Here is a 13,098-nt window from a genome sequence, read left to right as displayed (position 1 = left end):
TGGATTGGTTATCCCTGCCTCCAGTCCACTTTCATGCCCTGCCTCCAGTCCACTTACATGCCCTGCCTCCAGTCCAATTACCGATATCTGAACAAGAGAGCCTCATCGAAATTGCAACAAGCAGTTCTGTGAAAATATAATTTAATCAGAAGCCACTGCCAGAGTATCCTGCCTTGGCAAATCGCGCTGTTAAGACACTGATGCCTTTTGCAACCACGTACCTATGTGAGAGTGGATTCTCGGCCCTCAGACTGTGTGTGGAAAATGATTTAAGACTGAGACTCTCTCCAATACAACCCAACATTGCAGAAGTATGTGCATCCTTTCAAGCACACCTTTCTCATTAACCTGTGGTGAGTTATTCACAATTTTGAAGAACAAATAAGGTTTTATATGTAAGATGGTTAAATAAAGAGCAAAATGATTGATGATGATTTTTATATTATTATTTGTGCCCTGGTCCTATAAGAGCTCTTTGTCACTTCCCACGAGCCGGGTTGTGACAAAAACTCACACTCATTCTTATGTTTAATACATGTATCGTATAGTGTGTGGGTGTGGCAGGTTTACAATGATGCCAACATTTGAGAGTGTGCTGACCCTGGTACTAGAGAGGGTACAGCTGGAGGTTGAATGTCTGAAGGGGTACGGGACAATAAAAAGTTTGGGAACCACTGCTCTAGGGCAACGGTGTCTATATGGAATTTGTATTTGTGGTCCTGGGAACTGGACTTTTTCTCTCTCATCACCCCTCAAGCTGCCTGCAGGATGGTGTTAAAGTGAATGGTGTAGAGAGGAGGGAACGAACGGGTCAGACTCCAAACACAGCACCCTAGTGTGTGTGTGTGTGTGTAAGACAAACACAACCTTTTAAATGGAGGGAGTCAACTGTCATTACTGACCGACTACAACACTCCTCCTGATTCCCCTAGAGCAGACTGGATTGATGTACTGCAGCAGATCTGGCTGACTGACTACAACACTCCTCCTGATTCCCCTAGAGCAGACTGGATTGATGTACTCCAGCAGACCTGGTTGACTGACTACAACACTCCTCCTGATTCCCCTAGAGCAGGCTGGATTGATGTACTGCATCAGATCTGGCTGACTGACTACAACACTCCTCCTGATTCCCCTAGAGCAGACTGGATTGATGTACTGCATCAGATCTGGCTGACTGACTACAACACTCCTCCTTATTCCCCTAGAGCAGACCTGGCTGACTGACTACAGCACTCCTCCAGATTCCCCTAGAGCAGACTGGATTGATGTACTGCATCAGATCTGGCTGACTGACTACAACACTCCTCCTGATTCCCCTAGAGCAGACTGGATTGCTGTACTGCATCAGATCTGGCTGATTGACTACAACACTCCTCCTGATTCCCCTAGAGCAGACTGGATTGATGTACTGCAGCAGATCTGGCTGACTGACTACAACACTCCTCCTGATTCCCCTAGAGCAGACTGGATTGATGTACTCCAGCAGACCTGGTTGACTGACTACAACACTCCTCCTGATTCCCATAGAGCAGGCTGGATTGATGTACTGCATCAGATCTGGCTGACTGACTACAACACTCCTCCTGATTCCCCTAGAGCAGACTGGATTGATGTACTGCATCAGATCTGGCTGACTGACTACAACACTCCTCCTTATTCCCCTAGAGCAGACCTGGCTGACTGACTACAGCACTCCTCCAGATTCCCCTAGAGCAGACTGGATTGATGTACTGCATCAGATCTGGCTGACTGACTACAACACTCCTCCTGATTCCCCTAGAGCAGACTGGATTTATGTACTGCATCAGACCTGGCTGACTGACTACAACACTCCTCCTGATTCCCCTAGAGCAGACTGGATTGCTGTACTGCATCAGATCTGGCTGATTGACTACAACACTCCTCCTGATTCCCCTAGAGCAGACTGGATTGATGTACTGCATCAGACCTGGCTGACTGACTACAACACTCCTCCTGATTCCCAAAGAGCAGACTGGATTGATGTACTGCATCAGATCTGGCTGACTGACTACACCACTCCTCCTTATTCCCCTAGAGCAGACCTGGCTGATTGACTACATCACTCCTCCTGATTCCCCTAGAGCAGACCTGGCTGACTGACTACAACACTCCTCCTGATTCCCCTAGAGCAGACTGGATTGATGTACTGCATCAGATCTGGCTGACTGACTACAACACTCCTCCTTATTCCCCTAGAGCAGACCTGGCTGATTGACTACAGCACTCATCCTGATTCCCCTAGAGCAGACCTGGCTGACTGACTACAGCACTCCTCCTGATTCCCCTAGAGCAGACTGGATTGATGTACTGCATCAGACCTGGCTGACTGACTACAACACCCCTCCTGATTCCCCTAGAGCAGACTGGATTGCTGTACTGCATCAGATCTGGCTGACTGACTACAACACTCCTCCTGATTCCCCTAGAACAGACTGGATTGATGTACTGCATCAGACCTGGCTGACTGACTACAACACTCCTCCTGATTCCCCTAGAGCAGACTGGATTGATGTACTGCATCAGATCTGGCTGACTGACTACAACACTCCTCCTTATTCCCCTAGAGCAGACCTGGCTGATTGACTACAGCAGTCCTCTTGATTCCCCTAGAGCAGACCTGGCTGACTGACTACAACACTCCTACTGATTCCCCTAGAGCAGACCTGGCTGACTGACTACAACACTCCTACTGATTCCCCTAGAGCAGACCTGGCTGACTGACTACAACACTCCTCCTGATTCCCCTAGAGCAGACCTGGCTGACTGACTACAACACTCCTCCTGATTCGCCTAGAGCAGACCTGGCTGACTGACTACAACACTCCTCCTGATTCCCCTAGAGCAGACCTGGCTGACTGACTACAGCACTCCTCCTGATTCCCCTAGAGCAGACTGGATTGATGTACTGTAGCAGATCTGACTGACTGCAACACTCCTGATTCCCCTAGAGCAGACTGGATTGATGTACTGCATCAGACCTGGCTGACTGACTACAACACTCCTCCTGATTCCCCGAGAGCAGACTGGATTGATGTACTGTAGCAGATCTGGCTGACTGACTACAACACTCCTCCTGATTCCCCTAGAGCAGACTGGATTGATGTACTGCATCAGACCTGGCTGACTGACTACAACACTCCTCCTGATTCCCCGAGAGCAGACTGGATTGATGTACTGTAGCAGATCTGGCTGACTGACTACAACACTCCTCCTGATTCCCCTAGAGCAGACTGGATTGATGTACTGCATCAGACCTGGCTGACTGACTACAACACTCCTCCTGATTCCCCTAGAGCAGACTGGATTGATGTACTGCATCAGATCTGGCTGACTGACTACAACACTCCTCCTGATTCCCCTAGAGCAGACTGGATTGATGTACTGCATCAGATCTGGCTGACTGACTACAACACTCCTCCTTATTCCCCTAGAGCAGACCTGGCTGACTGACTACAGCACTCCTCCTGATTCCCCTAGAGCAGATCTGGCTGACTGACTACAACACTCCTCCTGATTCCCCTAGAGCAGACTGGATTGATGTACTGCATCAGACCTGGCTGACTGACTACAACACTCCTCCTGATTCCCCTAGAGCAGACTGGATTGATGTACTGCATCAGATCTGGCTGACTGACTACAACACTCCCCTAGAGCAGACTGGATTGATGTACTGCATCAGATCTGGCTGACTGACTACAACACTCCTCCTGATTCCCCTAGAGCAGACTGGATTGATGCACTGCAGCAGCCCTGGCGTGTTTGATTGATCTGGGTGATTGTTCAGTGGTGATGTGTACTGGACTTACTGAGACAGCAGCTTGCTAAACAGATGACTGTGTGTGTGGCTGTGTGTATGTGGATAGTCCTATAGGACTTTACATGGCCTACGTCTGACTCAGCACAATGCTAGGGCTCTGTCACACCATTCATTTACTCACCTAGACAACACTGATCCTGCCAAGGAGAGGCACAGGGGAGGGGATGGTCACCAATCACAGTCTGACTCAAACTGTACAGTACTGCTGAATTCCCAATTCTCCTAGCCTGTACTATTCAAATTCAAAATGGTATTACTGACAAGAGAGCACTAATAGTAACACTCTGTAGGTCTCAACACAATTAGGCTACATTGCACAGTATATGAAACATCCCTAGCCAACACAAAAAACCTGACAGGACGATTGTCACCATCCCACTGGGCAAAAACTGGTAGAATCAACGTTGTTTCCACGTCATTTCAACGAAAAACTTAAATGTGACGATTTGAATCAACGTGGAAAACTGAATGGATTTGCAAAAAGTCATCTACGTAAGGGAATTTAGTATTTATTTTACCAAACTGTTAAATCCAATGACAAGGTGACTTTTTTGCTTGATTTCACATTAGTTGACAACTCAACCTAATGTAAATGAAAACAAGGTAAATCATTCTAGAGTGGTAATCATTTAACAGCTGCTCTAGCAGAGTAATCCTGTGTATGTCGGCTATCGGATAGGACTCAATTAATAGAAATAGAATGAATAGAATGGGAGTCTCCATTCAAGTCAATGATTCGTCCTCTCTATTCATAAAATGTCTATGCATTTAATCCTGTCCGATAGGTGAAATCCAGAAAGATATTTATTTTTTGAACTGGGCCCTGAAGATTAGCTGTATAAACTACAGTGATGTAAAAAATACACTCACTCTCCTCCAGCCTCAGACTGTCAGACATGACTACAGTAAGAGATCTAGATCCTGTTAAGCAGAACATCACTTCAGCATTCTCTGAACAGAATGGTCACATAGAAATGTATAGCTTAGAACATACATGATTATCAGTCTGGTAGAATTGGCTATCATGTTAGTTTCATTCAATACATTTCTATCTACCAGTTGTAGAAATATTTCAGTCTCACTGAATAACACTAGTTGTTTGCATTCTATAAATTAACAGGAAATTAAAAAATAATACATTCAAGGAGAGAGATGACAGCAGCCACCTTGACGATCAGTTCAACCTCAGGTTATTTTTCTAGGAGAAAATAAAAAAATGCAATTGAGTCAGTGTTGCAATTTACATAATTTCTCTTGCTAATCACATAATCAAATTTGACTGGATTGGTTTAGGGTGTGTTTGCTATAACAAGCCATCTGCAATGCAGGTCCAATTGCAATACTGTATTTTCTAATGTAATTCTGTCATGGATTATGGTAGCTAGTTCTACTTCCCACAGAGATCATGGACCATTGGGCAAAAACTAGTTAAATCAACGTCGTTTCCACATCATTCCAATCCAATAATTTAAGGTGATGTTGAATCAATGTGTAAAACTGATTGAATTTGAATTCATCAACATAAGGCAATTTCTTCTTTTTTCACCCAACTTTGAATCAATGAATCCAATGGCATGGGGACATTTTCTGTTGAATTCACCCGTTAGTTAACAACTCAACCAAATCTGTGCCCAGTGAGTGTGTGCTGCTGTTCAACATAAATAACTTGGTGGCGGTATGCAACACATACTAAAAGGAGTAAGAAAGCATTGTAACAAAAGGTGTAGGCTCAGAGGAATTGAGTTGGGTCATTTGGTCTTCACATCCCAGTAGGGACTTGATAAGAGCTGGGTGTGACAGTATGCTGTGGTCTCAGCGCTGAATTCCTGGGAGGCCAGAGCTTCCTCATTTGTCAAATTGTGTAAAAGCTCCAGACTTCGGTTAACCCATTGGTATCATCTAATTTTTAAAAGCTGTTTCGAGAGACCATCTCAAACAAAAGACCATATCACATCGAGAGAGAGAGAGGGAGACGTTCACTATCAAGCCTAAGGTGTGTTGTAGACTTGTGAGAGCTGCACCATAAATCACTGAGGGTTAGAGACCATCTCCAACAAAAGACCATATCACATCGAGAGAGAGAGGGAGGAGACGTTCACTATTCAAGCCTAAGGTGTGTTGTAGACTTGTGAGAGCTGCACCATAAATCACTGAGGGTTAGAGCCTATTTGAGTACTTCTATTTGCAATACACACCTAAAAAGGGTTCTTCGGCTGTCGCCGTAGGAGAACCATTTGAAGAACCCTTTTTGGTTCCAGGTAGAACCCGTTTTTCTAAGACTGCAGTTTAGTGAAAGTCATTCCCACAAGCACTTTCCATTGGACTAATAAGTCTAAGACCATTCCCTGTAGTTCTTTAACTACAGACCACCGTTCTTCTTGAGAAGAACACTATTGACTGATGGTTCTATATTCTTAGTAAAGACTAACTGACAGAGTATAAAATGTTTTTGCTTCCAGATCTTGCCTTGCTTGTATTATAATGCTTTACACTTGACAGCCTTGTTGTCTCAATACACACATTCACGTTTACATAAGTGTTTGGAATAAATCACTGTTGATGGGCTTTCCAGGCATTTCTTTCCCCCCAGAAGACACAATTCAACTCCCCTTCCACTCGTCATTGAATCGCTGCTGGCTGATTTACACAGCAGATCTCTAAACCTATGTTAAAACAACAAGATTTGACAAGGTATTCGATAGTCTTTGCTCAGAGTGCCCTGCCAAGGTCAATATTGAAGAAGGGATCCATAATGAATTGTGTCTGTCACTGATCTGTGTTCTGCCTGATACGTGCTGTTTAAAAAGCCTTCTGGAAAGTCAGGTAGAGTACAGTAGGTATCCCGAGTGGCGCAGCGCTCTGAGGCACTGCATCTCAGAGCAAGAGGCCCTGGTTCGATTCCAGGCTGTACCACAAGCGGCCGTAATTGGGAGTCCCATAGGGCGGTGCACAATTGGCACAGTGTGGTCCCAAGTTAGGGTTTGGCCGGGGTAGGCCGTCATTGTGAATAAGAATTTCTTCTTAACTGACTTGTTAAATAAAGGTTCAATAATAAATGAAAAAGGTATGCATGTTCATGTTCAGCAAGCTCAGTAGGCCTCTTTTCCCCACTGAGGGCCTATCATCACAATACAGAGAAATAACTACAAACAGATGGCAAAAGTGTAAATGTGGGTTTTTACACAATAACATGACAAGTCAGGTTAATGCAAATTCCATCGATGAATCCACATAGATAAGTTGAGCATTTGAAGACCTGAGGTTCCCTGAGGCCAACTGAGATTGCAAGGTTAGCCTGTTCCTTCATATACATATTATCAATCTGGATCTGTGTAATGTAAATACATACTAGAGGTCGACCGATTAATCGGAATGGCCGATTAATTAGGGCCGATTTCAAGTTCTCATAACAATCGGAAATCGGTATTTTTGGGCGCCGATTTGCCGATTAAAATAAATATATTTTATACCTTTATTTAACTAGGCAAGTCAGTTAACCTGTTGTAACTATGGGGGCGCTATTTCATTATTGGATAAAAAAACGTTCCCGTTTTAAGCACAATATTTTGTCACGAAAAGATGCTCGACTATGCATATAATTGACAGCTTTGGAAAGAAAACACTCTGACGTTTCAAAATCTGCAAAGATATTGTCTGTGAGTGCCCCAGAACTGATGCTACAGGTGAAACCAAGATGAAACTTCAAACAGGAAATGAGCAAAATTTCTGAGGCGCTGTTTTCCATTCTCTCCTTATATGGCTGTGAATGCGACAGGAATGAGCTTAGACTTTCGCCGTATCCCCAAGGTGTCGGCAGCATTGTGACGTATTTGTAGGCATATCATTGGAAGATTGACCATAAGAGACTACATTTACCAGGTGTCCGCCTGGTGTCCTGCGTCGAAATTGGTGCGCAAACGCCAGGTGCAACTATTTTTCTATTTGATAGAGAGAAGTAACCAGGCTTCCACGAACGATATCATCGAAGAGATATGTGAAAAACACCTTGAGGGTTGATTCTAAACAACGTTTGCCATGTTTCAGTCGATATTATGGAGTTAATTTGGAAAAAAGTTTGGCGTTTTGATGACTGAATTTTCGTTTTTTTTTTGGTAGCCAAACGTGATGTACAAAACGGAGCGATTTCTAATACACAAAGAATCTTTTTGGAAAAACTGAACATTTGCTATCTAACTGAGACTCTCCTCATTGAAAACATCCAAAGTTCTTCAAAGGTAAATTATTTTATTTGAATGCTTTTCTTGTTTTTGTGAAAATGTTGCACGCTGAATGCTACGCTGAATGCTACGCTGAATGCTACGCTGAATGTTACGCTGAATGCTACGCTGAATGCTACGCTAGGTATCAATACTCTTACACAAATGCTTGTTTTGCTATGGTTGAAAAGCATATTTTGAAAATCTGAGATGACAGTGTTGTTAACAAAAGGCTAAGCTTGAGAGCTAGTGGCTGTTGTCGATGTGTTCCTGGTTCGAGCCCAGGGAGGAGCGAGGAGAGGGACGGAAGCTATACTGTTACACTGGCAATGCTAAAGTGCCTATAAGAACATCCAATAGTCAAAGGTTAAGGAAATACAAATGGTATAGAGAGAAATAGTCCTATAATTCCTAGAATAACTATAACCTAAAACTTCTTACCTGGGAATATTGAAGACTCATGTTAAAATGAACCACCAGCTTTCATATGTTCTCATGTTCTGAGCAAGGAACTAAAACGTTAGCTTTCGTATATAGCACATATTGCACTTTTACTTTCTTTAAACCAAATTGAACATGCTTCATTATTTACTTGAGGCTAAATTGATTTTATTGATGTATTATATTAAGTTAAAATAAGTGTTCATTCAGTATTGTTGTAATTGTCATTATTACAAATACATTTTTCTTTAAAATCGGCCGATTAATCGGTATCGGCTTTTTTGGTCCTCCAATAATCGGTATCGGCGTTGAAAAATCATAATCGGTGGACCTGTAAAACATACAATGGCAGTGAACATCTGATCATCTCAAATCTAACTGAACGGAAGGCTTGTCTATGCCTGAGATTGGAATTTGTTCAAAACATTGTGACGCGATACATAACAGCTGGATCGCCCTCTGGAGGGGCTGTGTCGACATCAAAAGGAACATTTTCTACACAACAAAATCTCGGCTTACATTTGTCGACAATCTCTGCCTTCATTGATTTGACTACTGATTTGACTACAGTTGATTTGACTACAGTTGATTTGACTACAGTTGATTTGACTATTGTTGTCAGGACATGGAAGTGAAAGAAACCCAGGTCTTTGACTGTGTGGTTTCATTCACATCGTTTTGCCTACTCTACCAAGACCACATCTATAGGGTTAGTTAGTGTATGGCACATATTGCACTGTGTGTACCCGTATCATCATGGGCAGAAGCATAGACATCTATTCTCATAACCACACAATAACTGCTGATATTTCTGGTTATTACAAGCCATTAGATGTGACGAGATGACTCATATCAGAAGACGAACCCTGAAGCAGCACATTCTCTGAGGTATACCTCGGTGTCCTGGAATTTATCAGGTAACATTGACAAACAAGGTAGGCTATGGGTTCTTCTGATGGTACAACATTCTGTACGGTTCTCCTGCTCTCTATACCCCTGTATGATTCCTCTACAAAAAAATGCCTGATGTCACTAGTAACATGATGTTCATGCTACAAACAACTTTTACCTGTCTGTGACGTTTCACATGCAACTGCATGCACGGCCATGATATGAGAAAATTCCTGCCCTAATCTCAGGCACACTGACTCACTCTTCTTGAGACAGACACGCGTTCAGTTCTCAGCCAAACAAGCCTACCACTGCTTCTCAAAAACTGTCAGTTGTATTATGGATATAAATATAGCACACGTACCTCCATTTCCGCAGCCCAGGATATTCCAGAACTGCATATTTGTAGGCTATTTACATGTAAGAGTATTTCCAACTGGTGCAAATCACTTCTGTCAGTGCTACTGAGCTGATAACCTGACACCCTCTTACCAACACACCTGGCCCTCCTCCTCCTGGCTTCCAAACTCCTCCCTTCACACACTAGCTTTAACTTGTTACACCAGCAGGCACGGCGGCAACAATGATACTGATCGTGGAAACAAACACATAGATGATTCAGGCATGCAGATAAAATCATGCTGCTTGCCTGCAATCATAGCAGAGTCAACAAATCAATGCAACTCATTGTAAAAAAAAAAACTATAATCATTACAGTTTATGAGCAGTCTCTCCTGTTTGCACTGTAGCAGTAACTGAAGAAAGCTCAATATCTGTGAACCTCTTAACACAATTACGGTTATTATACATGTTTTGTTACATCGTAATATAGTTGTTGCCTTGTAATTGCCTATGGAGTTTAGCAGTTTATTGTTATTAAACAAGTGGAATAAGGAACAGTCTATGCTCGACTTGTGTAATTCCATCAGCGTGTCAAATACAGAGGATACTAGGGTCTCCTCTAATCTTCCCCTGCAAGTAACGTTATACCTTACTCAGGTCCTTTAAACAACAGCATGCAGAATGGCTGGGGCTGAGCCGGCTACAGAACTATATCATGCAATGACATACAATGTAGCGAGCTCTCCAAACAACCATGATAGTTGTTACAATTTGTAACATCGTAACAATGTTGTAATCACTTTTTTTGTTTTAAACTAGCATTGTATAATTTCCCTAATGTTGCCACTCGAAATGTAGCCACTCGCTGCACACTATTTGAATAAGACATGCTGTGTTCCCTGAACCTTGCACCTAGGCGTGAGAGATTCGGACACTGCACCACTGTTTACAGAAACATGCATATTCATCTGCATAAAGGCTATATTCCCCTTTTCGCCATCAAATGAAACCGTGTTTTCTCCACCAAAAACGCAAATTAAAGTAGGCTAACTGAATGCTCCGACTCTCACTGCAACCCATTGTCAATGACTGGGGTCTTACTATGCTAACTGGCTAATGTTAAAGTTATTTAATATCCTCCACATCATTCAAAAATGTACAAGGCCACGTTATACTCACATATATCTTTACTATTGAAGATCCAACTCAACTATTTCCGTTAACCGGTCTCCTATCCTGCAAATATGTGTTCCAATCCCGTAACAACCGTCTGGCTGTGTGTGGTTCCCTCTCCGTTTCTGTTTCTCCACAACACCGCGCTCTAGCGCCCTACTCTCGGTTACCACTGACACAGCAGCACTGCACCCTAATAGTTCCAATATGGCTGACGTGTAGTGACCATGTAGTGACCGTGTAGTGACCATACCCAGTAGAAACGGCCGGAGAGTTCAGTGGACTCACTGACCATCTCAGCTGGCAAAAAAAAAGTAATAACTTGTTCTACTTGTAAATAGCTTTTCACATGACAATTACATCAATGAGAATGACAGTACTTCACAAAACCTTATTTTCTTATACTAAAGTGACTAATACACTTCTCATAAATGTTTCATAAAATGTCAACATTGATATTACAAATAGCTAAATACATTAAAAATAATATTATAAAAAAAGCATTGACAACTGAGTTCTATGTGGTTAAATAGACTCACATTTACATGTCATTCACACCCACCCACAGACACAGCAAGAGAACTCTGTGTTTCCATTGTCTAACAGACACATCCCAAAACATTCCTTTCATTAGCTCTCTGCATAATACTACAACACACAGCAAGCAGGCCCATAGCAGAGACCCAGTCGGCATACTAAACGACACTCTATTCCCTAAATAGTGCAGTAACTTTGCACATAGCCTTACGGGCCCTGGTCAAAAGTAGTGCACTTTATAGGGAATAGGGTCCCATTTGGGATGTCCCCAGGGTGCATCATTGTTATATGTATATGAAAGAAAGGCTGACTTGCATGAATCAGCATAGGAATAAATACTAAATAACTGTACAATCATTTGTTTTATTGTATGTGACAGCTAAGACATGGGTGAGGCAGAAATATGAATCTGAAAGAAGACATTTAGTGTATCCAGAATACTTTTAGTGAAAAAAAATCAAAAAAAACTTTGTGAAACAGTCAGAGAAATGCTATTACATCATCATCATCCAGTATATACAGGCAGACCCCAACATAAAGAGAACAGAGGATGACAGGGTTCTTCATGATCATGTCATTCCCTGAGCCTCAATGTCCACTGTATATTGTCCACGTCCCTAATGGCACCCTATTCTCTATAGGGCCCTGGTCAAAAGTAGTGTACTATATAGGGAATAGCAGGGTCCTCACATTTTCGAACAAGGTGGTGCTGCTGAGTACGGTGGGATGGGGGGGGGGGGGGGAAGCAGCCCACAAGGTGGAGCAGCATGGTGGGGTTGGGGGGCAGACCACAAGGTGGAGCAGCATGGTGGGGTTGGACAGACAACAAGGTGGAGCTGCTGAGTACTGTGGGATGGGGGGGGGGAGCAGCCCACAAGGTGGAGCAGCATGGTGGGGTTGGGGGGCAGACCACAAGGTGGAGCAGCATGGTGGGGTTGGGGGACAGACCACAAGGTGGAGCAGCGTGGTGGGGTTGGACAGACAGACCACAAGGTGGAGCAGCGTGGTGGGGTTGGACAGACAGACCACAAGGTGGAGCAGCGTGGTGGGGTTGGACAGACAGACCACAAGGTGGAGCAGCGTGGTGGGGTTGGACAGACAGACCACAAGGTGGAGCAGCGTGGTGGGGTTGGACAGACAACAAGGTGGAGCAGCGTGGTGGGGTTGGACAGACAACAAGGTGGAGCAGCGTGGTGGGGTTGGACAGACAACAAGGTGGAGCAGCGTGGTGGGGTTGGACAGACAACAAGGTGGAGCAGCGTGGTGGGGTTGGACAGACAACAAGGTGGAGCAGCGTGGTGGGGTTGGACAGACAACAAGGTGGAGCAGCGTGGTGGGGTTGGACAGACAACAAGGTGGAGCAGCGTGGTGGGGTTGGACAGACAACAAGGTGGAGCAGCGTGGTGGGGTTGGACAGACAACAAGGTGGAGCAGCGTGGTGGGGTTGGACAGACAACAAGGTGGAGCAGCGTGGTGGGGTTGGACAGACAACAAGGTGGAGCAGTGTGGTGGGGTTGGACAGACAACAAGGTGGAGCAGCGTGGTGGGGTTGGACAGACAACAAGGTGGAGCAGCGTGGTGGGGTTGGACAGACCACAAGGTGGAGCAGCGTGGTGGGGTTGGACAGACAACAAGGTGGAGCAGCGTGGTGGGGTT

General features: G+C 44.1%; 1 protein-coding gene across 2 annotated transcripts in view; it reads right to left on the bottom strand.

Annotated features, from left to right (window-relative positions):
• The window catches only part of LOC139387417 (focal adhesion kinase 1-like), a 143,383-nt gene extending 132,283 nt beyond the window's left edge, over positions 1 to 11,100 (bottom strand). For both annotated transcript variants that reach the window (XM_071133581.1, XM_071133588.1), the window contains exon 1: positions 10,912 to 11,100. The gene's annotated coding sequence lies outside the window, so the exon portion shown is untranslated. The remainder of the gene's footprint in view (positions 1 to 10,911) is intronic.
• Positions 11,101 to 13,098: the final 1,998 nt, after the last annotated feature.

Source organism: Oncorhynchus clarkii, chromosome 3 (assembly GCF_045791955.1).
Source record: "Oncorhynchus clarkii lewisi isolate Uvic-CL-2024 chromosome 3, UVic_Ocla_1.0, whole genome shotgun sequence".
Lineage (NCBI taxonomy): Eukaryota > Metazoa > Chordata > Actinopteri > Salmoniformes > Salmonidae > Oncorhynchus > Oncorhynchus clarkii.
The sequence above is the reverse complement of the archived record's forward strand: the minus strand, read 5'-3'. Positions and strand labels throughout refer to the sequence as shown.